The following is a 26,017-nucleotide window of genomic DNA, read 5'->3' as shown; positions in this document are numbered from 1 at the left end:
ATTGCACAGCTCATGCAGTTCAACTGCTACTCCCGATACAAAGAGGGAGCAACAACTCATAGACATTCCAAAGACAGAGAAACACCATTCCCAGTCTACATGGGACTCCAAAACCAGGAAGAGAAACCTGGTTGAAATGCTACATCAGTATGGCCTCAGTATCTCTTATGACAGAGTACTGGAGGTTTCTGCACAGTTAGGAGATGCCACAGTTAGCAAATATGTGGAGGAGGGTGTGGTCTGTCCCCCAGTACTGCGAAAAGGGTTGTTCACCACTGCAGTGATGGACAACATCGACCACAACCCATCTGCAACTACTGCCACTACCTCCTTCCATGGAACTAGCATCTCCATATTTCAGCACCCCACCAAGGAGAACACTGGACAGGAAAGACAGCAACTAAAGTTTGCACCTGAGAATGTGAGGTCGGTGCCTGAATTGCCGGACACATTCACAAACATCTCACCAGCTTCCTTTCAAACAAAGAACCCTGTGCCACCAAACACTGCAATACCAAAGCCACCCACAGATATCTTGGGGCCACAGCTTGCACTGGAGTATCAGTGGCTAGACAAGGTCATAGTCACCCAGGAAATAGATGATGCAGTGAATCTGACGTGGTCAGCTCATCACGCTTCAATGAAGAGAAGCCCAGAATTTGAAGTAACCATAACTTCATTGCTTCCTCTCCTGCGTGATCAGGCTCATTCTGTTGCTACGATCAAACACGTGATGCAGAAAGTGCAGGATGTCACTGATTTTCTGAACCCTGGCCAGATACCCATAATCACAGCTGATCAGCCAATCTATGCCGTAGCAAAGCAGGTGCAGTGGCAGTGGCCTGATCAGTATGGCGAAGACAAGTATCTGGTAATGTTCGGTGGTCTGCACATTGAGATGGCAGCAATGACATCTCTTGGTACTCTTCTTCATGGCAGTGGTTGGACAGGAGCTCTGGTGGAGGCAGGAGTTGCTTCATCTGGAACTGCAGAATCCTTCCTGTCAGCTGCAAGTGTAACCAGGACACGGCAGATGCACCAGGTTACAGCCTCTAGTTTGTACAAACTCCTGAGGACAGCATACACTGACTACTGTGCTGAGAAAGCAAACAACAATGAGCAGGCATTAGAGTTTGAGGAGTGGTGTGACCTTCGAAGACAGCAGAGTCCACAGTTCCACTTCTGGCACATGGTGTTGTCTATGGAACTTGTGATATTCCTACTGATCAGGTCCTTCCGTGAGGCCAATTTTGTCCTCTACTGCCAGGCATTGCATGAGCTGATACCCTACTTCTTTTCCAACAATAATACAAACTATGCTCGTTGGCTGCCTATTCACCTCAGGGACATGCTTACCCTAGAGAGTTCACACCCAGAGTTGCACAAGGAGTTCAAGGCTGGCAACTTTGTTGTGCACAAGACCAGTCGCCAGTTCTCAGCAATGGCTCTTGACTAAGCTCATGAGCAGACCAATGCCTTTATAAAGGCTGATGGCGGGAGCCATTGGGCTGACTGAAGATCCGTCAGCACTCAGAAGATGGATGGTGGCTGGCCCAGAGATCATCCGCTTGGTGTCTGCATACAAAACAGAGGTTCAAAGTAAGGAGTCTAATGAGCAGACAACACACCATGAACAAACACCTCATGCGCAGAAGACATTCTTGGAGAGAGTCAGCAAGCTGTCATTGGCTTTGCAACACTTGGGAAGTCCTTTTCAGGAAGAGAGCCAGGATCTGTATTCCATTGACAACAAAGACATTGCCCACCCCAGCTCAGCATAACTTCTACAGACACACCTTGACAGAGGCCGCACTAAATTTCAGAAGTTTTCAGACTCTTTGGCAAACAATGCAGTCTCCTTCTATGAGCCGATAAAGAAGAACAGAACTGACTTCTTCAGGCAAGAAGCTGCTCCTATAGAACAGTCAAAGCAGAAACTTCTGAAGGAGGATTGCCAGCTTTTCTCAAAGCTATTTATATCCTGTCAGAGCCGTGAATGTGATCTGCAGGAATTCTTCCAGCACGAGAATCAAACATTCCCAGCTTCCCTTAGTGAGGGTGGTAGGCTGTACACATGTCAGAAGTCTCAGCTGACCTCGGTCCTGGAGAGTCATGTTACACTAGAAGACAAAGAACCAAAGACTGATGTCCTCATTGTAGATGGATCAGCTTTGGTCCATGCCTTGCCACCAAAGAAAGGAAAGACCTTTGAGGGCTATGCACTTTGCGACTTCTTGCCTGTGATACAATCCTATAGCAGCAAGTACACATCATCACATCTTGTATTTGATGTATACAATACATCCAGCCTCAAAGCTGAGACCAGGCTCCAACGTGGTCAAGGAGGAAGGCGCAAGGTGACAGACAAGAACACAATTCCATCCAACTGGCGCAATTTCCTAAGACACGATGCCAACAAGACAGAGTTGTTCCAGTTCCTGGCAGACAAAGTTGCCCAGATGTCTGCCACAAATGTTGTCATTGCCACGAAAGGGTCTGCTGTCCTCAGCACTCATGAGGCTAGTCTTCAGGGACTGGAAAAGTGCTCTCATGAGGAAGCTGACACCCGCATCTTTCTCCATGCCAAATATGCCACAGAACATGGAGCCAAGACCATCACGGTTAAAGCAAATGACACAGATGTTCTTGTCGTTGCAGTCAGTGCTTTCTCCACTCTCCACAATCTAGGGCTAGAGAAGCTATGGGTGGCATTTGGCCAAGGCCAGAGCCTGCGCTGGATTGCTGTGCATGACCTGTGCAACTCTGGGCCAGGAGAAGGTGAATGGCATGCTCTTCTTCCATGCGTTCACAGGCTGTGATACAGTGTCAGCCTTCCGGAGCAAGGGCAAGAAGACCGCCTGGCAGACATGGAACATCTTTCCAGAGGCCTCCACTGTGTTCTCCAAACTGAGTCACTACCCTCTGAGAGTGGAAGAGAGTGACTTGAAGGTCCTGGAGAGGTTTGTCATACTTATGTATGAAAGATCCAGCACTGCTGGCACTGTGGATGAGGCTAGACTTGATATGTTTGCCAGAAAACAAAGGGCATATGAGGCCATTCCACCAACCAGGGAGCTCTCCTCCAACACACCAAGCGTGCTGCGTACCAGGCTGGTTGTGTGTGGGGCAGGCCACCCAGTGTCAGCCACAGCCAAAGAACCCTGCTGAGTGGGGATGGCAAAAGTCTGGTGAAGCATGGCAAGTCCTCTGGACAACCAACTCGCCCTTAGCCAAGAGTTGCCAACAGCTTACCAAATGTGGATGCAAAGCAGGCTGTCGGGAAAGGTGCAAGTGCTACAAGCTGGGTCTTCCCTGCACAGCTCTGTGCACTTGCAAATGTGAAGTCTAGATAAATATTGCCCTCTCTTCAGTAGATAATCTAGCTTGAGCATCCAACGTGTCATGCTATGCCTACCTTCTTATCCTCGAATTTTTCAAAGGTGTAGGTTGAGAGACCTATACATAGATTGGTTGCGTTTAGTCCGTATTTCTCTTCTTTTCTTTTTAGGTTACAGTCTTAGACACAATGTTGTATGTGACCATACCATTACTATTTCAGTTGAAAATAGCATATTAGTTAAACTGTCTGATCACATGAATATACCATTAAATAAAAACAGTTGGTCTCTATGTCTGCTAGCGTTGTGGATAGAAAAAAAAAACTTATGGCAACCATTTTGTACGCCATCTTGGTTACAATTCATTTAGTAAGGGTTTTCAATAAAATGTGTGGTATGGAACATTTTTATAACCTAAAAGTCGAGGTTTAAAAAAAAAAAACTGGCATATTCCATCCAATAGATGCTCCCAAACCAGTGAATCTCAACATAGATGGCGGCCATTTTGAAAAATAGCCGCCATCTTGGATTTTCAGGTGGCCAGCGCCCTTTTCTAAGAGAGCGTAGTCTTAGGAATGTTTGTGCGAAATTTCATGCTTGTTTCACTATCTGAACGATTTTTACAGCAATCTGCTGCACTAAAGCTAATTTTGAGAGGTTCATCGTATTTCTTCGTTTAGTCAATGCTGATTCTACCATCTGGCTTTTAAACCGACAATTGCTGCGACAAATTATACATGACAAATTCCAGTTTACTCTGCGAGTATGTTTATTCATGTGGTTAAAGATTGCTGAGCCCTGTTGGCCATATCTGACTGAACGTTTATGTTGGATTAATCTCTGGGGGAGTCATTTACCTGTGAAACTGATGTAGGATTGGTCACAATCGAGGCAAGGGATTTTGTTTACTCCTGTGTCTTTGAGGACTGGCTTTTGTCGGACATTAATCAGGCATTTGGCTAAGGTTTTTGGGAAGCTAAAAGCAAAAGGGATAGAGTTGCCAAGTGTCTGAGTGAACCTCTTAATCCTGTCCAGAAGTGGGATTTTTATTTTACTGTTGGGCGTCTCTCTAGTCTTGTTTTGAGGGGGAAGGTAGAAGATTGTGTTAGTTTTATGGATCACTTTCTCAGTGATATAGTCAGTGTACTTTAAAGGTGGCAGCTGTTTATGAATTAGTTCAATTTCCTATTCCAGGAAGTAGGGGGAGCAAATCTGTAAGACTCTTAAGGATGAATAGCTGGTTATGCCAGTCTTGATAGAAATGTCATGATAACTAATGTAATGAATGTATGAAAGTGAAAATATTGGTTATCTGTATGCGGTAAATTTGTATTCTGTCGTGTCTCTAATTATTAAAACATCAAGAAAAGGAATTTTGTTGTCTGTTTCCCATTCAACGTTAAATTTGATGCTAGTCACTAATGCATTTAATTTTTAAAGAACTTCGTTGAAATTGCCCCAACTATTATCCCAAAATGTTAGGATATCATCTACATACCTCATCCACAGCATGGTTTTATGTTTTATTGCATTTATCATTATAGTTTCAAAATATTCTACATTTAGATTGGCTAAAACAGGACTTAAAGGGTTGCCCATGCTGCACCCGAAATTTTGTTTTTCATACATTGACTCCCCAATTGAAAAGATGTTATTTGATGCACATAATTCAACTAACTACCTTATTTTATCTAGAGCTAGTGGGAAATTATCTGAGTAGGGGGCTGATTCCCCTTTCATAAATGTAGAATGTCCTGTACTGGTAATTTTGTGAGTACAGAATCTACGTCTAAGCTATATATATATATATATATATATATATATATATATATATATATATATATATATATATATATATATATATATATATATATATATATATATATATATATATATATATATATATATATATATATATATATATATATATATATATATATATATATATATATATATATATATATATATATATATATATATATATATATATATATATATATATATATATATATATATATATATATATATATATATATATATATATATATATATATATATATATATATATATACATATATATATATATATATATATATATATATATATATATATATATATATATATATATATATATATATATATATATATATATATATATATATATATATATATATATATATATATATATATATATATATATATATATATATATATATATATATATATATATATATATATATTCTTCGTTTTAACGTGCTTTTTTTTCCCATTTTTATATGGGGTAAGCACGATGCCTTCTTTTGAAGGACTTTGATTTGGCGGTGGGGTAGGTCGTAGCCTCGATCGGCTGCCCAGCCTGACATCGCTTAGACCCCGGTAACGAATGTGAACATGTATTGTACCAAATCCCCAGCTCCCTTTCTCCCAGCTGCGAGGAGAACTGGGTGGGTAGGTTGACAGTTCGAGACGTGTGAGGTGTATGTTATGTTTTTAGAAGATGTTGGAGTGGCTTTATTTATGTGTGTATTAGTCTGTAACACCCATTTGCTTTCAGCAAACCTATCCGTTGATTACATACGTAATCCCGAGGTGTCTACATAGATAGCAAAGTGTCCGCTCTCTCTGACCGGTCGGCTGAGGGGATTGAACCCTCGCCACAGATTTCTATGAAGTCTGAGGTTGTTGCTTTACCAACCAGAGCCATCGAGGCTCCATATATATATATATATATATATATATATATATATATATATATATATATATATATATATATATATATATATATATATATATATATATATATATATATATATATATATATATATATATATATTGTTATGATCCCTTTTTCTGTGGGGCATTTAGATTCTTATATAAAAAAATTATTGAGCCTGGAGTGGTCTGAAGCACTGCAACAACCAAAAGGGGAAGGAGCCAAAGAAAATACCTCAGTGCCTTAAATTAATTTATTTACATTAAATGTTACATTATATACAAATGAATTCAGGTTCTTGGAAAGCACAGCGAAACATCATAGATTAATGATCATAGCTAGTAAATAAAAAAAATTACTAACAACAGCAGCGTAATTAAATAATAATAATTCAGTAGCAATTCAATAAATCATAACCAGAGCTACACCCACTCTCATAACAACAATAATCATAACTAGAATTTCATATTGCTTAATAACGATAAAAATAACGTGACAATTCACAAGAGCCTTTTGCTCAACAAACAGTAATGATTTTAAAACACCAAAAGAGCCGTTTGCTCAACCAGCAGCAATAGTAAAAAAAAACACTGTACAAGACAACGAAATGCAATAATGATAAACCATAAGTAAATAGAGTTTTACAATGAGCGCCACCATCAAACAGAAAACCTCGAGGTTGACCATCGAATGCCGCTGAATTATGGCCGATCCACCACCGAACGATCACCACAGCGCCGACACAACAGCTAACCCGCTGTCCTGAAGAAACCCTCTTCAATATTGGTGACCATGCTCCGGTTACGACCTCCTCCTCAAGAACTTGGTAACGAATACCTGCCGTATGCAGTCCATCAATGAAATGACACTCCAAAACTCGTTGCCGTCATCACCAACACCCTGGTGACCATTCCAAAGCTGCTGTAGCTGCCATCACTATCAACTAAGTGATTCGCAGAAACTGCTGCTGCTGCCGTGTTCTTGATAGACCATTGTTGAGAACCTGCTGATCTGCATTCCAAAACCTGACTATCGCTGCTCCTTTCAACGAGGCCGACATTACCTCACCAACCTGTTATAAACAAATTGAAAGGAGGAGAAACAGGCAAACAACCCTGAGACGATAGTTTCAATAAAATAACTACCAAACATGAAAATATATATATATATATATATATATATATATATATATATATATATATATATATATATATATATATATATATATATATATATATATATATATATATATATATATACGTGTGTGTGTCTCTCTCTTTTCCTTAACTTCCCTTTTTTTCCACTTGTATGGGGTAAATGTGATGCCTTCATATATATATATATATATATATATATATATATATATATATATATATATATATATATATATATATATATATATATATATATATATATATATATATATATATATATATATATATATATATATATATATATATATATATATATATATATATATATATATATATATATATATATATATATATATATGTGTATATATATATGTATGTATATATATATATATATATATATATATATATATATATATATATATATATATATATATATATATATATATATATATATATATATATATATATATATATATATATATATATATATATATATATATATATATATATATATATATATATATATATATATATATATATATATATATATATATATATATATATATATATATATATATATATATATATATATATATATATATATATATATATATATATATATATATATATATATATATATATATATATATATATATATATATATATATATATATATATATATATATATATATATATATATATATATATATATATATATATATATATATATATATATATATATATATATATGAATGTCTTTTCCTGTAATACTACAGTGTAATATGAAAATAAGAAGGCCCATAAAACACTATTTAAAACGTTGAAACCATATATTTCGGGCACTTGTTTCTGTGCCCTGTTCACTGGTAGAATATGGACAGGTGGAAAGTTACAATGGTATATATACAAAAACATGAAGGTGTGGCCTTAGGCCTCCGATGTTAAGGAGGTGGCGTTTCTTAAGAAGGAGAGATTGACCAAATTCCTAGTGGTTTTTGGCCTCATTAGCTCCCGTTTGGCGATGGATCTGGCGGTCGCGTTTCTTGGGTCATCTTCTTCAAAAGGGTGCGAGGATTAAGGTGTCAATGGCGTCCGATTTCCAATGTCCTCCTGACAGGTTCATATTGTTGGTTTGATTGATGATAGCAGATTCCAGCATCTTTCTTTTGTACGGACAGCTACTCTTGAAAACCAACTCCGCCCCACTCCAGTTAATGACATGCCCTGTATTTCTAATATGTAGGAAAATTCCCGAACTCTCCGAAGCGTAACGTGCTGATCTTTTGTGCTCTGTTATTCTTTGCGAGAGCGATCTACCTGTCTCGCCTACATAAATGTCATGACAATTACTACACGGTATCTTGTAAACTCCGGCTTCTTCCCTTTTGTTATTTAAGTATACGTTAACGAGCGAACTCCCGATGGATTTGGGATAATGGAAAATGAAAGGATTATCAGAACTGAGTTGCTCGGTGGCCTTTTGGATGTTTTCATCGTATGGAAGCTTTATTTTGTTGTTGAAATCTATTTGTCTGTTGTGAGTGGGACCTCTGTAGTATATTTTATTTGCTTTATTAATAGCCCTCGATAATGTGTGGTGGATAGAGCAGTTGCGTTAGGTGTTGGCGGATCGTGTTAAATTCTTGATCCAGGTACTCATTTGAACATATCCTAAGTCCTCTGAGGAATAGGTTGCACCCTACCATGATTTTTTACGGAGACGTCGTGGTAGCTTAAGAAATGAATGTAGGAGACAGCGAAGGTGGGTTTTCTATATACTGTAAATGCATACCTGTTCTGTTTTCTTATGATCAGTACATCTAGGAACGGCAGTTTTCCGTCCTTTTCCCATTCTGTTTTTTAAATTTTATGGTCGGAACTAGCAATTTAGCCTATTAAAAATTCCTTAAAGTCCCCAGCTATTGTCCCAGAAAGTAAAGATATCATCTACGTATCTAAGCCAGATCATGTTATGGGGTTTGATAGACGACAAAAGTTCTGTTTCGAAATATTCCATGTACAAGTTTGCTAGAAGGGGTGATAGGGGACTTCCATGCTACAGCCAAATTTTTGTTTGTAAAATTACCATTGAAAGAAAACACGTTGTTAGTTACACAGAGGTTGATAAGTTTTAAAGTTTTATCTATGCCAAGAGGAAAATGGTCTTCATATGGTTGTAACTTCCTCTCTAAGAAAAACAACACGTCGGCAATCGGGACTTTAGTAAATAATGAATCGACGTCTAGACTGAGCAGTTTGATGTTGTTTGAGGGGATGTTTAAACTATTAAATTTTTTGTATGAAATCTTCTGCATGTTTGACGTGGGAGGATGAGAAGGTTCCTAGAAAGGGTGATAACAAGTCTGCGAGCCATTTTGATAATTTGTACATGAAAGAGCCCTGCTAGATATTATGGGGCGTAAAGGAATCCCCATCTTTATGTGTTTTCGGGAGGCCGTAAAAATAGGGGAGAGAGGGTTGATTACCTTGAATGTCTCTAGTAATTCTATGTCTTTTTATTGCCCCTATGGTTCTAACTGATTTGTTAAACTGAGCAGCAATATTTGTTGTGGGATCTTTCGTTAATTTGTCGTAGGTCTCCGCATCGTTTAGAAGTTCTTGAACTTTATTGATGTATGTCTCCTTTTTGAAGAAGATGACCCAAGAAACGCGACCGCCAGATCCATCGCCAAACGGGAGCTAATGAGGCCAAAAACCACTAGGAATTTGGTCAATCTCCTCCTTCTTAAGAAACGCCACCTCCTTAACATCGGAGGCCTAAGGCCACACCTTCATGTTTTGTATATATACCATTGTAACTTTCCACCTGTCCATATTCTACCAGTGAACAGGGGCACAGAAACAAGTGCCCGAAATATATGGTTTCAACGTTTAAATAGTGTTTTATGGGCCTTCTTATTTTCATATTACACTGTAGTATTACAGGAAAAGACATTCATTTTGCCCATTATGGAACATCACAGTTTACGCCAGTTTTCGGCTTCAACCCAGCTGTCAAGCACATCTTCAGACAGTACGAACGGCTAGTACATGGGTTACACAAGAGGAAGAATCAGAGAAATTTTCTACAAGAATGCCTACAGAACAAGTTTCTCCCAAAATGTACGGTTTCACGCGTTGGACATCGGCGTCAGACCCATTTCGGACTCCATCCGCACATTCCTCCAAGACAGAATACAAGCCACACACAAGACATCTATGTGATTAGAAGAAAAATAAGTGAGCTAGCCACGTCACTTCGCCTCATGTGCAGGGATGATGGTATGTACAGATATCTTTCATATTTTGTGCTATCAGGTGCTATTGAGAACAGTGAGTCCCACTCCAGAAATTTGTGCTACAAATTAAAAAGACTGATTAGGAACAGCGTATGGAATAATCTTGGCCTTCCCAATAATGTGCTGAATCTCTCTAACCATCCCCTCACTGCAGAAGAACAGACCGTTTTAAATCTTGGAGTTTCATTCGCTCTAAAACCTGGTCCCGAGTAATCTTAATTTCCTAGTTGCTTTTGATAAACATTTTGCAAAAAACAACTATGACAAGAAAGAGGCATGTCTCAAAGGCATTTTGCTAAATGTCTTGGAGCAAAATAACAACAAAAATTCGCTCCCGAAAAGATTCCAAAATGCATTAGTTAGCTTAAGAAAAAGGGGGATATCATCATCACAAAAATCCGACAAAGACGGGAAAATAGTTCTGTTAGACAAGGAGACATACATCAATAAAGTTCAAGAACTTCTAAACGATGCGGAGACCTACGACAAATTAACGAAAGATCCCACAACAAATATTGCTGCTCAGTTTAACAAATCAGTTAGAACCATAGGGGGCAATAAAAAAGACATAGAATTACTAGAGACATTCAAGGTAATCAACCCTCTCTCCCCTATTTTTACGGCCTCCCGAAAACACATAAAGATGGGATTCCTTTACGCCCCATAATATCTAGCAGGGGCTCTTTCATGTACAAATTATCAAAATGGCTCGCAGACTTGTTATCACCCTTTCTAGGAACCTTCTCATCCTCCCACGTCAAACATGCAGAAGATTTCATACAAAAATTTAATAGTTTAAACATCCCTCAAACAACATCAAACTGCTCAGTCTAGACGTCGATTCATTATTTACTAAAGTCCCGATTGCCGACGTGTTGTTTTTCTTAGAGAGGAAGTTACAACCATATGAAGACCATTTTCCTCTTGGCATAGATAAAACTTTAAAACTTATCAACCTCTGTGTAACTAACAACGTGTTTTCTTTCAATGGTAATTTTACAAACAAAAATTTGGCTGTAGCATGGGAAGTCCCCTATCACCCCTTCTAGCAAACTTGTACATGGAATATTTCGAAACAGAACTTTTGTCGTCTATCAAACCCCATAACATGATCTGGCTTAGATACGTAGATGATATCTTTTACTTTCTGGGACAATAGCTGGGGGACTTTAAGGAATTTTTTAATAGGCTAAATTCGCTAGTTCCGACCATAAAATTTAAAACAGAATGGGAAAAGGACGGAAAACTGCCGTTCCTAGATGTACTGATCATAAGAAAACAGAACAGGTATGCATTTACAGTATATAGAAAACCCACCTTCGCTGTCTCCTACATTCATTTCTTAAGCTACCACGACGTCTCCGTAAAAATCATGGTAGGGTGCAACCTATTCCTCAGAGGACTTAGGATATGTTCAAATGAGTACCTGGATCAAGAATTTAACACGATCCGCCAACACCTAACGCAACTGCTCTATCCACCACACATTATCGAGAGGGCTATTAATAAAGCAAATAAAATATACTACAGAGGTCCCACTCACAACAGACAAATAGATTTCAACAACAAAATAAAGCTTCCATACGATGAAAACATCCAAAAGGCCACCGAGCAACTCAGTTCTGATAATCCTTTCATTTTCCATTATCCCAAATCCATCGGGAGTTAAGCTCGTTAACGTATACTTAAATAACAAAAAGGAAAAAGCCGGGTTTACAAGATACCGTGTAGTAATTGTCATGACATTTATGTAGGCGAGACAGGTAGATCGCTCTCGCAAAGAATAACAGAGCACAAAAGATCAGTACGTTACGCTTCGGAGAGTTCGGGAATTTTCCTACATATTAGAAATACAGGGCATGTCATTAACTGGAGTGGGGCGGAGTTGGTTTTCAAGAGTAGCTGTCCGTACAAAAGAAAGATGCTGGAATCTGCTATCATCAATCAAACCAACAATATGAACCTGTCAGGAGGACATTGGAAATCGGACGCCATTGACACCTTAATCCTCGCACCCTTTTGAAGAAGATGACCCAAGAAACGCGACCGCCAGATCCATCGCCAAACGGGAGCTAATGAGGCCAAAAACCACTAGGGAATTTGGTCAATCTCCCTCCTTCTTAAGAAACGCCACCTCCTTAACATCGGAGGCCTAAGGCCACACCTTCATGTTTTTGTATATATACCATTGTAACTTTCCACCTGTCCATATTCTACCAGTGAACAGGGGCACAGAAACAAGTGCCCAAATATATGGTTTCAACGTTTAAATAGTGTTTTATGGGCCTTCTTATTTTCATATATATATATATATATATATATATATATATATATATATATATATATATATATATATATATATATATATATATATATATATATATATATATATATATATATATATATATATATATATATATATATATATATATATATATATATATATATATATATATATATATATATATATATATATATATATATATATATATATATATATATATATATATATATATATATATATATATATATATATATATATATATATATATATATATATATATATATATATATATATATATATATATATATATATATATATATATATATATATATATATATATATATATATATATATATATATATATATATATATATATATATATATATATATATATATATATATATATATATATATATATATATATATATATATATATATATATATATATATATATATATATATATATATATATATATATATATATATATATATATATATATATATATATATATATATATATATATATATATATATATATATATATATATATATATATATATATATATATATATATATATATATATATATATATATATATATATATATATATATATATATATATATATATATATATATATATATATATATATATATATATATTATATATATATATATATATATATATATATATATATATATATATATATATATATATATATATATATATATATATATATATATATATATATATATATATATATATATATATATATATATATATATATATGAACAATAGAATAATAATATTATATATTTCATTTTTTTAGAAGCATGCTTTGAGATTTTCTGGGTAAAGGTAAATTCGAAACAGTGCCTATGTGTTTACAAGTCAGTGCTGATGAAGGCCAGTCGTCAGTCTCACTTCCCATTGAGACAAAGGGCATCCTTTCTTGGGTGATGTTCTGGCCATGTCACCGGAAGTCATCAAGTTCCAGTAGACCATTCGTTCACAAGTTACCTTTCATGGGTGTATCATAGGAAGTGTGAATTTTCCATGTTTAGCACCGGCTAGACATTCGGATCTTATTTCGCTCTGATAAGATTCACTTTCCTGGAAGACTTTGTGTACTGCCTGTGAGGTGAGCTGAGACTTTATTTCTCAAAAACTTGAATGAGTTTTAATAACTTTGTGTAACATGTACTGTTCTTTGCACTGTTACCATGCTTTGAATATCTTTTTTCCCCATTTATTCTTATTTCTCATGTCTCTTTGATTTTTATTGATTTTCCTGAATTTTGATTTTGCCATGTTTAATTATGTGTACTTTTGGGGTTAGTGACGTGGGAGATATCTGACTTTTATTTTTTCTCTGTGCCTAATTTTTAAAACTTTTGTTTTCCCCTTTTTTCCTCAGATGTATTGAAATAGAGGTCAAATAAATGGAGGGGAATGTGACTTATCGCGACTTCGGTCGTGTTTGACACATTTTGACTCGTATGTTGTAGATTGATTGATTGATTATGAAATTTAGGTCTTGAAGACCAAGTGCCGGAACCCATCAGGATTATTCAGCACTGTAATGAAGGTGAAATATATAAATTAATGATATGATAAATAATGAATAGGTGAATGATGGCATACTAGTAAAATTCAGTGTTAAAATATGAACGTAAAAAAAGAATAATATTAGACAGGACCAACAAAAAGTAAGTATATATTAAACTTTTATATTCAAAATATATACTTATTATAAGAATAAATATGACTAAAAACTTTATTAAATATACTAAAATCATATCTCATTCAAATACCAGATTCTTTCAGATAACCCATATCTCAACGTCATCATTTAAAATTTCTAAAATATTCTTCCCACTTAGTAAGTACTTTGCCCTAAGGAGATTAAACTTAGAACAGTGCACCAGCATGTGCTCATCAGATAGCAGACCACCACAGTGAGTGAAAACTGGAGCACTGACTCCTTCTAAAATACAGCTATGAGTGAAGCGGGTATGGCCAATCCTAAGCTATGTTAGGATGATCGCAAATCTTGCTACAATTAAAACCCCAACTCCAAAAATCGATATTTTTTCTAATGTTTCTGTAATTCCTATTTGTGGATAAAATTGGGGAAGTCCATCTCTGCTGCTATGTTGCACGAATGTATCATCAGATAATTGGATGCATATCCAAATGTGGCACCTTATTAGTTAAGAAATTGCATCTTGCAGCATCCTTTGTTTTACTATCAGCTAGTTCCTTCTCTTCTAGACCAGTGTGCCCAGAAATCCCAAAAAACTTTACTGAGCTGTGGTGAACAGAAAGGTAAAAAAGCCATTCCTGACCTTATGAATTAAGGGATGTGTACGGTTAAACTTCTTCAGGGCTTCTAAAACACTCCTTGAGTAACTGTGGATTTAAATTTCTTATCAGATGTAAGATTCCCCCTCACACACCACTGCACATCCTACTCCATCTTCCGATTTTGATCCATCAGTATAGATTTTCCTGTTATTTATATGCCTATCATCATGCTCCAAAAAGTGGTTTCTGACTTCTTCCGGACAATCTTTCTTCTTTGTTTCTTTAATGCAGACATCCATTGCTGGAATAAACCATCGAGGGATAGCACTTATAGGATCTTCTGCATTTTTATACTTCCATCTTCCAGTTCGCCCAGCTGTATGATTTGAAATGGTATTGAAGATCTACACCCAAAAAGACTTGAGTCACACTGTTTTAAGATCTCAAGAGAAGGATTTGCCTTTGAGCTTTTCAGCCTCATGGTGTGTCTCAGATCTAGTTCATGCCTCCTCAAGTCTAGTGGTAGTTGATGGGAGTCTACATCAATACTTTCAATGGGTGAAGTTCTAAAAGCTCCCATGCAGATCCTTAGACCCATATTATGCACAGCATCCAATTCCTAAAGTTTAGTCTTTGAAGCTGATGTAGTATACTTGGCAACCATAGTATAACTTAGATAAACATACTGCATTATAAAGCCTTAACAACGATTTCTTATCAGCACCCCAATTAAAATTAGATATTACTTTTAAAATATTTTGTGATCACTTCACTTTCACTTTTAACTGGTCAATATAATTATTCCAAGTGAGCTTTTCATCAAAGACCATTCCTAAAAATTTTACTTCAGTAGAGTAAGGTAAAATAATCCCATTTAAGGTAAGAGTTGGAATGGTTTCCTTAGTTTGGTGTCTCCAGAACCGAACAGCAACAGTTTTAGATTCGGAAAATCGAAACCCTTGCTCATTAACCCACTTGCTTACTTTATAGATGGCTCTTTGCATGAACCTGCTAGTAGATGCTGCATCACATCCAGTTCAGTACAGAGCCAAATCATCCACAAATATAGAGCCTTTTACTGGTGGTGATATCTTTTCTAATACTCCATCAATGGCAATAGCGAAGAAGGTAACACTAAGGACACTACCCTGAGGAACTCCCTCTTCTTGTAAGAAAGGTCGTGATACATGATTCCCAATTCTTATCTTTATATATCTTTCTGATAAAAGCGAATTTATAAATCTGATAATTTTTCCTTTAATGCCCATCCTATACAACTTTTTTATAAAACCATCACACCTTATGGTGTCATATGTCTTTTCCAAATCAAAGAAAACTCCTATTGTTTGACTCTGTTTAGCAAAACCTTGTTGTATTTGTTTTGAGAGCCTGAGCAAGGGATCTAAAGTAGATCTAGCATTCCTAAAGCCAAACTGGAATGGAGAAAGCAATTTATTTGTTTCAAGTCTGGTGTTAATAATCTTTTCCATCAGCATACAAACACAGCTGATGAGACCTATTGGTCTGTAGCTGCTGGGTAAAGCAGGATCCTTGTTTGGTTTCTTCACAGGGAGGATTAATGATAATTTTCAGTTCTCAGGAATACTGCTAGTTTCCCAAATTTCATTTGTTATATCTAAAAGAAATTCCTTTGAATTTTCTGGGAGATGTTTCAGCATTTCATAGAGTATTTCATCTTCACCAGGGGCTGATAGTTTGGTATTCTGCAAGGCATCTTTAAGTTCTTGAAGTGCAAATTTTGCATTACATGGTTCAAAATTGTTTTCACTTAAATCAAGGGAAATCTGTGCATTTTTAGTGTCTTGGAATTCTAGAGAATAGTTCTCACTACTTGATATTCTCGAGAAATGTTCTCTTAAATTTTATGCGACCCTATGGTTGGGTGATTAGGTCACCATTTATCTTAAGGGTAGGCAGAGGTTTAGGGACAAACTTGCCATTTACTTTTTTTTTTTTTTCTTCCATATCATCTTGGATGGTGTTTTTGAGCTAATGCCATTAATGTAGTACATCCATGACTCTCTTTTTGCTTTTTATAAAATATTTATTTTGCTTGGCCACAGCATGTTGGTAAATAACTTTGGCTTGGGCAATTCCACTCCTCTTATACTTTTTGTAGCATTTTCTAGTGATTCTTTGTCATACTACTGCAGGTCTTGTTCCACCAAGAAACTGTTGGCCTAGGGGGCTTCCCTTTTGTTGTTGGAATAGAGGCAATTGCACCATTGATGGTGGTGTCATTGAAGAAATTACATGCCTCTGAGATGGATGGAAATGATTTTACATTCTTGTCCATGAGTACACACACTAAATCTCTTACAGTCTGCTTCATCTACCTTCCATTTGGGAGGTGACTTAGATGGCTGATTCTTAACTAATTTTATATGAATTGGCAAGTGGTCACTCTCTTTTGGATATTCATTCACTGACCATTCATAATCAATGTGAACACTACAGTAGATGAGCAAAAGCTCAGATCGATAGCCGAATAAGTATTGGAGTAGATGTTATGGTAAATCATGGCTCCATTATTTAGTATAATGATTTTATGATCATTCATAACATTTTCCAACAACCTATCCTTGGCATCTGTCGTATTTCCACCCCATATGGGGTTGGGAGCATTAAAATCACCAAGGAGAAGGAAAGGAGTAGGAAGCTGATTGATCAGTAAATGAGTGAAATCCAAATCAGGAGTAAGCTAGATGGAGCAAACTGTAATTTGCTTGTCTAAAATGAAAGTTACTGCGACAGCTTGGAGATGAGTATTAATTGATAGCAAGGAGTGTTGCAATGACTTATGCTCAATAATTGCTGCAACCTCCCTTAGCTCTATCTCCAATTGGTGGTGAAGAATTATATATACTGTAATTTGACCCAGCATTATATTATGTGCTTCCAAGCTTAGTTTCCTGGAGACACACAACACCTGGGTTATGGTCATGGAGCAGTACCTTTAGCTCTTCACTTCGAGCCCTAAGACCTCTATAGTTCCATTGTAGTACTGACGTGAAAACTATTTTTTGGGCTTGATGGAGAGCCATTTGAATGGAGCCTTCTCATTTACTCTCTTTTGTTAATGAGTATTATCAAGATATGATTTGGAAAGGACTGGTCTTGACAGGTTTGGTTTATTATCTGCTGATCTACTGGTGTCATTTTGTTTCCCCTTTCTTGTCAGTTTGTTTAAATTCAGGCTGGAGTTCTTGCATCGAGCTTAATACTTTGCATCTATTACTAAGTGATGCATGTTTAATTGGAGGAGAGGATGAGGGGGAGCGTCTCCTCTTTTGGTGCTTTTGCTCTTCAGTCTCCACTAAATCAGGCAGGGTGCTTTTGCTCTTCAGTCTCCATTAAATCAGGCAGAGACTGCCCGAAACAATTCCAAGGTGGTTGGGTTAAGTGCCATCTTATCCTCCTTCGAGGCTTGTGCTCTAGCCCCAACAGGCAGAGCACCTAACCCAGAGCACCTACCAGGGGTGATGCACCTGCTACATTAGAGGGTGCTGCCACTGCACCCTTAGTGGTAGTTAGGGGTAGTTGCTTAAGAACTTCAGCATAGCTCCTAGGTTGTTGTCCTAATTGTCTTTTTGCAAAACCGATACTTACATGCTCTGCACTGCCTTTATTTAGTGCAGACAGTTCAAATTTGTAAATTTCACAATTTTTGTTATTGGATTTATGTTCCAGTTGACAACACATTTTGTTTTTTTATTGCATTCATGATCATGATGGACACCAGAGCAATTTATACAAATTTTAGCATTTTTGCAGTTTTTTGATGGGTGGCCAAACTTAAAGTAATGATAGCACTGCATTGGTCTTTGCTGGAAAGGATGTATTCGTACCCTTTCATTTTCAAATATGACATGAAGAGGTACGTCAGAGTCTACAAAGGTTAAACTGATCATGTTGGCAATAGATGCTTTTTCACTCTCCAAACTGAAGTGGGGCTCATTTCTAGAATTTCTTCTTCTGTCATGTCATAAATGTCTTCATCAAATAGTACTTCTCTCCCACAACTAAAGCTTAAGTGGGGCTTGATCTTCGTAATCATTTCATAATTTTTTATGTCCAACAAGGTCAGTATACAGTATATGCTTGGGTTGTGGATTTGGCATGAATAAGAACAGTGTTCTCCCCAAAATGAGAAATATCACCACTCTTTATTCCTCCCACCTCTTTCTGAAGAAACCTGCAAAATTTATAGTAGTTATAATTTTCCTCCTTGGCTGAAGCTACCAGCCACATAGAAGGTTTAGGAGTCCTTATTTCTGCATTCTGGTTTCTCTCAGGCTTATCCTGATCCCATTTAGATGGCACATAAACGTCCATGTCTTTATTAACTTTGTCTGTTAAGGCTCCTCGTGCTGTACCTTGACCTATTTGTATGGCACTTATCATACTACTAGCCTTTAGAGCCTCATCATGGCTACTAAAGGTAACCCAGGCTTCCCATTTAGATTCAATATCAATAAAGTTTATCCTGATTTCTACAACAACTCCAAATGATTTCAGAGCTGTCGAGATCATTTCATAATCTGTTGCTTTAACTGTAATAGGCAGGGTCACACCAAAAAGGTTTGCAAGGTGAGATATTGTGGTATCTGCAAGACTTCAGAGCACGGTTTGCGGTTTTGTCCAGTTCTTAAATAGGGGAGAATTTAGAAGTGCCCCTCAGGTTTCTGGCATTTCTAGAAGAGCTCCTCGATGGGGTTTTTCGAGAGTATCTATGGACAGGCAGAATTTCTGGAGGGATGCTTCCTGTGATATAGGACTTCTGGCTGAGCCCTTAGAGCTGAAGCCAATTGTGAAAGGGGTTTGTGCATGGTGTCGATGTTATAGTATTTATTGATACTGGTGAGTCCGTTAATCTGATGAATTATGATTTATATCGATCGATGTTTCCCGATCACTGTTTGAGGCCTACTGAAGAGACAGTGTGTGATGCTCAAGCGAATAGGTTGAGTGTTCTGGATTGCATGGACATTTGTTTGTCCTTTGGAAGCGAAGTTTTATAGAGTCATTTTTGGTTTTATTTTACTGGGTCATCCAGCATGCCAGCGAAACAGAATCTTGGTTCATATGGGGGTAGGCAGTATAACTGTTGGGGTACCTGGGGTTTTTGTCCGCTATGAGGAAATTGATGAGATTAAAGGGAATCATGATAACAAATCGGGTGTTGATAACGGTTTACAGGTTGGTACTGAATATGTTTCCTAGGGGAAAAAGTGTTATAAAGGTATTTTATCAGATGTGGTATTGGGCCCAGGTGGGGTTGCTCTGATGAAAGTCCGAGTGAAAGACGTGAAAATGCCCAGACAGGTGTATGTGTGTGTGAGTGAAGGCAGCGAGAAGCTCAAGGGTGTAGCGAGTATGGTTTCTATAAGCATTGTGTCCATTAAACGGGTTACTTGGGTAGAATCACTAAACTGTAACGATTCAGTTTGGAGATATCAGAAGGATAAGTATGTGGTAGATTTTGAAGATTGGTTTGATGAAAATAATTAAGTTGCTATTGTAGGGGATAACAATGAATTTCCATGGGCAGAATTACAGGTTAGGAGGCAGATTTTTAGAGATCATTTAGCGAAAGCTGATTATAAAGAGTATATAGAGGGTGTGGAAAATGTTCTGGCAGATATGTTAGGACACAAGGTTCATTTGGAGAATAAGACTAAGCCTATTTTTGTCCCTTCATATAGGATTCCTTTTAAGATTAGGGAACAGATTAGAGCAAGAGGTCAGTAAGAGGGAAGAGGAAGGTATAATTAGGCCCAGCTCCTCACCTTTTAATTTTCCATTGTTAGCAGTGCCTAAGAAGGATGGCTCAGTATGTGTGTGTGTGGATTTTTGTAAGCAGAATGATAAGTCGATCCCGGACAGTTATCCTGTTGCGTGTTTGCCGGATTTGTTTGTGGAAATCGGGGCTAAAAATAGTCACTCTTCAATTGATCTGATGCAGGGGTTTTCGCAGGTTCCTCTTAGCGAGGAGAGTCACAAGTGTACTGCTTTTTCTTTGCCAAAGGGACATTATGAGTATACGCGGATGCCGTTTGGGTTGTCAGATAGCCCTATGACTTTTACAAGATTAGTAAATACAGTTTTGTATGGATTGTTAAGGAAGCGCATTTACATTTTTATGGATTATATCTTGATTGCTGTTGATTCTGTAGAGGAACATTTAGAGGTACTTAGGGATGTTCTTAGGAGGCATAGGTTAGCAGGTTTGAAAACTGAATTAGCCAAATGTGATTTCTTGAAGAAGCAGATAGCATATTTAGGTCATTCCGTTTCTAAGGAAGGTGTCAGGGTAAATGGGGACAAGGTTAGGGCAATCATGGATTTTCCTACTCCTACATATAAGAAGTAGATTCGTTCTTTCTTGAGCATGGCGGGATCTTTCCGTAGGTTTGTGAAAGTTTTTTTCCACCCTGTCATCTCCTTTGACGGAAGCGTTGAGGGATGACGTGCAGTTGTGTGAGGTGAGGGGCAATCGAAAATTAAAGAGGCTTAAATGAGTCTCCCAGTGCTGAAGTTTTCAGATTTCGAGCAACCTTCCACGTTGATGACAAATGCCAGTGACGATGGCATAGGAGCTTGCCTTATGCAGAAATTTGAGGGTAAATTGCATCCTATTGCGTTCTACAGTAGGAAGTTTAAGTCAGGTGGCAGTAATGAAATGTCTATGTGCACAATGTACAAGGAGGCGTGTGAAGTAGTGTCTAGTTTGGTTAATTTTAAGATGTTATTACTGGGCAACAAAGTTGAGGTTCTTACAGATCATAAGCCGTTGTTGGATCTTTTTAATAAGCTGGATCTTTTCCCTACGAGAGCTAGGTGGTTTTTGACAATTAGGGATTTTGATGCCAAGCTTAGGTATATAGAAGGTAGACATAACGTTGTAGCTGATGCTCTTAGTAGGAGTTTTTACAATTCGGATAGTTCTCATGTTTGTTATGTATTTGATGATTGCATAGACTGGGATATTAGTTTAGTGGAGGCTAAACAGGATGAGGATGAAATTTTGGCAGATGCAAAGGCGTTTCTTAGAAGGGAAGACATGGTAAGTCACATTCCCTTATCATGTCTTCGGTCATGTATGACTTATTTTGACTTGTATGTTGTAGTGACTCATTTAGTAGAAATTGATAGCAATGCGTTGTTATTACTTGGTTATTTTTTGTGTTACCAGTTCTGGGATGTAGATATTCCTATGTCATTTCTATTTGATTCCAAACCATTTGCCTTGTTAAACTATTGACTAAATAATATTTTTGTAGAAATGTTTTTGCTGTTCTTCCTTTGTTCAGCTAGTGACTTGGATTTAGGGAGGGAGGGGAGCTGAGCATGTGAGCTGTAAGAGAGAGAGAGAGAGAGAGAGAGAGAGAGAGAGAGAGAATGCACTTGCCCAGCGTTCACGCTGGCCAACGCTACCATGATTTCCTTCAAGATATAAGTTAATTACGTCATTGACCTTATAACAGATGTGGTAAAAGGTTATGACCTATTTGACCTTGTATGATATATATATATATATATATATATATATATATATATATATATATATATATATATATATATATATATATATATATATATATATATTTAAACTTTATGCTCGAGTGTATAGTATTGGCATATTCGACGAAGACGTCAGTTTCGCATTCACTTTTAAAGAGGCCGAACGTATCGTCAACAAACCTGGAATAAAAAAGGGGTAGAACCTTAATGGGCAATTATCAAGCATGCGCTCCTCCAGGGAGCACATAAAGATATTAGCAAATGTGGGGCCAAGAGTGGAACCCATAGCCATGCCCTCTACTTGTTTGAATAATTTATCATTAAAAAGAAATGCAGTGTCCAGCACTGCGAGTTCAAGCAAAGTTTTAAAATTCGTGCGATTAAAATGATTAAAAGTTGGAGGAGTGCATGCTTGACTTTTACTGGACTTGGTACCAACTTTTTTAGTTCTTGCTTCGATAATTTTAAATCCTACTCTGTTTCTACCCTTCTCCACAGGGCACTCGTCCTTACGTCTAACTGGAGCCTTTTTCATAAGGAAATTTCTTTTTTAATTTACTTTTTTAATAATAACTGTTTCTCTGCAAAGCTGGTGTATAGTGAATTACATAAATTACGCAACAATCATTTCATTACAAAACCAGCAGTTTTAACCGTCCAAAAAATGAAATTTTACGCAGGCTTCCCATTTACTCACGACCTCAAGTTTCACAAAAAGTTCACTCAAATTATTCAGGATCATTTTTATGCCATTGATGCTACTTTAATCCCTAAGAACCCTTTCACCATTGGTTCACTCTTTAAAACCAAAGGTCGGTTATCACCTTATATGTCATCTGGTATCCTTTATAAATATACTTGCCCTGAATGTCAAACAGGGACCTATGTTGGATCCACCAGTAGACTTCTTAAGGTGCGTATCGATTCTCATCGTGGCGTAAGCTTCCGTACAGGTAGCAGAATTTCAAACCCGGAACATTCCAATATCAGAAATCACTCAAAATTTGTAAAACACACATTGATAATAAAGACTTCTACATTTTAGGCCATACCAACAACCCTCAAGACCTTGTTATTCTGGAATCACTTTTCATCAAACAACTTGTTCCGTCGTTAAACACTCACACGTCCTCCTCTCCTCTATATTTATCCTGACTTATGTTCTTTCTATTTATGTTTACGTTTAGTTTAAAGCTGTCACTCCTCTAGGTCGGTCCTTAATCTTTTGTTCTGTAACCCCTTTCACGGATAGTTTTCAATTTTAGTTTACTGTATATTCTGATACCTTCATTTTAATGTAATGATTTTTTTTTTTATTTGTTCTTTAATTTTAATGTTTGTGTACATTTCTGAAATTTCTGTATGAATAGTTTTTAAGCATTATTTTTAGCTTTTATGATTTTACAAAGAATTTTATTTTCTATTTTAACAGCCCTGATGATGTAATTAATTCGATAATTACGAAACGTTGGAATAAAGTCAGCTTGTATATCTGTGTGTCCTCTGCCCTTCATTGGTGATTTTAAGTATGGATTGACTCCTGACTCTCACACTAATCTATATATATATATATATATATATATATATATATATATATATATATATATATATATATATATATATATATATATATATATATATATATATATATATATATATATACATACATACACACACACACACACACACACACACACACACACACACACACACACATATATATATATATATATATATATATATATATATATATATATATATATATATATATATATATATATATATATATATATATATATATATATATATATATATATATATATATATATATATATATATATATATATATATATATATATATACATACATACACACACACACACACACACACACACACACACACACACACATATATATATATATATATATATATATATATATATATATATATATATATATATATATATATAAATTTTAATCACTTTTGTGCATGATTCATTTATCACACATTAACACAGGTAAAAAAATAAGAGGTCATGACCGGTTTCGACTTTATTTCCAAGCCATTGACGAAGAACTGATACAGCGTATGAGAAGTCACAATTATATGTACTAGAGGGACAGTACTGATGAACATACACAGCTACTCTCAAGGGACAATACTGATAACCACACCGACCATAGGCGACATCAGATCCACACCTGACAGGTGTCAGGGAGGTGGGGTTTGGAAAACTCATCAGCACTGATGACCCCGTACTGCGTTTACAAATATGATAATCTTATTTCCATATATCTCTGCTGCCTACCTTGAAATTTAAAAAAATTTACAGATGTCTTTTGATATTGAAGGATCAAGTTTACACATCCCTTGACAGATGTTCATATTATGGCTATAACTTTCTTTTATAAAGCTAGATTCAATGAAATTCCTTTCCCGTGCGTTATTAGAATCTAAAATCCTTTTTGCCCCTTCCCGGTTGATAGCAGGATTGTTCTCACTAACATGTACAAAAATACCACTGTTCTCCTGTGCATATCTCACACATTTTTTTATGCTGTTCTATACTCTTTTCCAGTGATTTACCCATTTGGCCAATATAAAAGTTGTTACAAGACTTACATGGAATTTTATATACAAACCCTTTAGTATTGTCGGGGGAGTTCTTGATAAGTACATGTTTCTTTGTGGTATTGTTCTTAAATGCGACTTTATCATCAAAATTCTTAAGAAAATGGGGAATATCTTTCATATCATTATTATAAGGCAGTACAAGCAAATTTTTTGTGTTGTAAGCTTCTTTTTCGTTTTGATACAGTCTTTTTGTCGCTTCTAATGCACTGTTTAATACTCTGTCAGGATATTTCAAATTCTTGCCTGTATTCCCAATCCTTTCTATTTCCTCATCAATATATTCAGGGCTACCTAGATGAAAATATTGATTTTTTAACCTTATTGCTTTGTCCGGAATAGAAATGCACATAGGAAGAAATATTAGTAGGTTTTCTATACACACTATATATAAACTCATTACTATTTCTTCGTATGAGGACATCCCAAAAGTTTAAGTACCCATCATTTTCCATTTCCATAGTGAATTCAGTTGATGGTACTAATTGATTTAACTTGGCAAAAAAATTATTTACATCTTCGTTCCCTGGCCATACGCAAATTATGTCGTCAAACCTAAACCATTTTACATTACGTGGTTCTAAAGGCACTTTAACTGAACTGACTAAATTAAGTGTGAAATAATGTAAATTTGAATTTAATGGTAAAGTTTACTAAAAAAAATTTTGGTATGGTAATAGGAAACCCTCTATCCTCAGTGTTAAGTAACTTATATATGGAATTTTTTTTAAAGAAAATATTAAACAA

The sequence above is a fragment of the Macrobrachium rosenbergii genome, chromosome 1 (genome assembly GCF_040412425.1).
Source record: "Macrobrachium rosenbergii isolate ZJJX-2024 chromosome 1, ASM4041242v1, whole genome shotgun sequence".
Classification (NCBI taxonomy): domain Eukaryota; kingdom Metazoa; phylum Arthropoda; class Malacostraca; order Decapoda; family Palaemonidae; genus Macrobrachium; species Macrobrachium rosenbergii.
This window is presented reverse-complemented; position numbering follows the sequence as displayed.